At 38.2% G+C, this 2,062-nt stretch overlaps 1 pseudogene; it reads right to left on the bottom strand.

Moving 5' to 3' along the window:
- Positions 1 to 683: 683 nt before the first annotated feature.
- LOC101392879 (large ribosomal subunit protein uL11 pseudogene) lies at positions 684 to 1,640 on the bottom strand (annotated as a pseudogene).
- Positions 1,641 to 2,062: the final 422 nt, after the last annotated feature.

The following is a 2,062-nucleotide window of genomic DNA, read 5'->3' as shown; positions in this document are numbered from 1 at the left end:
ATTCTTCTGTTTTTGGGTGGAGTTTTCTACAAATGTCAGTTAGATCCTGTTGGTTGGTGATGTTGTTTGTTTCTTCTATAACAGTGGTTCTCAACTGGGAATGGTTTTGCCCCTCTCTCCCAGGGGACATTTGTCAGTGTCTGGAGATATTTTTGATTGTCATAATTTGGGGGAAGTTGCTGCTGGCATCTAGTAGGTGGAGACTAGGAATGCTGCTAAACATCCTACAATGTACAGGACAGCCTCCCACAAGAAATAGTTATACAGTCCAAAATGTTAATAGACCTGAAGTTGAGAAACTCTGTTCCATAGCCCTGCTGATTTTCTATTTGTTCTATCAATTAGCAAGAGAGGAGTGTTGGGGTCTCCAACTATAATTGTGAACTTGTCTATTTCTTCTTTCAGTTCTGTCAGTTTCTTCCTCATGTGTTTTGCAGCTTTGTTATTAGCTCCATACACATTTAGGATTGCTGTGTCTTCTTAGTGAATTGACTCTTTTAGCATATGTAATGTCTCTCTTTATCTCCGGTAATTTTCTTTGCTCTGAAGTCTACTTTGTCTGATAATAATATAGCTATCCCAGGTTTCTTTTGTTTAGTGTTATCACAGTGTATTTTCTTCCATCCCTTTACCATTTTTGCTTGTCAAATGATCCCTTATTGGAATATTTTCCTCTGTAGTTTTTAACTAGCTGGGCATTCTATTGCACCATTGTTGATGTCATCTATGATGTCATGAAAGTGGTGTCTGTGGGCTGCATCACTGGTTCCCAGGATCTCTTTAATGGTTCTAGAGAGTTCTCTAGCTAAAGATCAGTGCTGCTTCTGTTAGGAAATGTTGACAATATCATCAAAAGTGACATTTCCACTGTGCCTACTGTTTGCTTCTTTCTGTTTCTCGGTGATTCCTTGAGGACTTTGATGATCAGGGCAGTGGTAGAATGTACCAGCTCATTCTGGGCCCGTCTGTTCTGAATGGTCAGTTTCTTTGTAATCTTTAGACCTTTCCAGTCACCAGTTGAATTGGTGATGTTATCACCAACTTTTTTGAGAGATAGACCCAGAGAGTTCATCTTGGGGGTTAAGGCAGAAGAGGCACCAATTTCCCCATTGGTGTGCCTCAGGTACGTGACTTTGATCTCATTGGGGTCAAAATTTGGCAGCGTGGTGGAGGCAGCTGGTGTTAGATGAACCCAGACGCAGCAGGAGAGAAGAAAGCTGTACCTTGGGCTCCTTGAAGTCAAAGCTAAAAGTGTGACCCTTTACTTTTAACCTATCTATATCACTTTATTTGAAGTGAGTTTCTTGTTAACAGCATATATTTGGTTCATGTTTTTCCTCCATTTGAGAAACTGTATTTTTTATTTGTTTTTTTTAGACCATTTATATTTAATGTAATTATCAATAAATTTGGATTTAAGCCTACTATTTCATTATTTGTTTTCCACTTATTCCATCTTTTTGTTTTTGTTTTCCTTTTCCTGCCTTCTTGTGGCTTATTTGAACTTTATTAGTGTATTCCATTTAAATTTATCTATTGCATTTTGGACTTTATCTCTGTATATTTTTGGTTGCCCTAGGGATTACAATAGATATAACTAACTTTTCAGATTAGTTGGAATCAATACTTTACCACCTCATGTGGAATATAGAAACATTACCACCACCTTGGTCCCTTTATCCTCCATTCCTTATGTTGCAGTTGTCTTATAAATTACATTAACATACATAGAAAACCTCACTAGAAAATGTCATAATTTTGGTTTTCAACTGTAAGACATAGTTTCCAGAACTCAACAGGAGAATAATAGTCTATTATATTAAGCACCTCTCAATATCATTTTTAAACAAGGGGCTTCTCCACATGACTCTAGGCCCCTGTTTCTTCCCACCATTTCTCTCTGGCCTCACATATCAGGAAGCCTGGTTTTCACATTGCCATGAGACAGGCCCTTCTCCTGGACCTTACTAAACTCTCAAAGCCTCTGGCTTGGGGCTATTAAAGGCAAAATTTCTGCTTGTGAATAAACCACAAGCTATGTTGAAGGGACTTTCTTTTTCCT

This window comes from Ceratotherium simum, chromosome 4 (genome assembly GCF_057802395.1).
Source record: "Ceratotherium simum simum isolate JZ-2026a chromosome 4, ASM5780239v1, whole genome shotgun sequence".
NCBI lineage: Eukaryota > Metazoa > Chordata > Mammalia > Perissodactyla > Rhinocerotidae > Ceratotherium > Ceratotherium simum.
The sequence above is the reverse complement of the archived record's forward strand: the minus strand, read 5'-3'. Positions and strand labels throughout refer to the sequence as shown.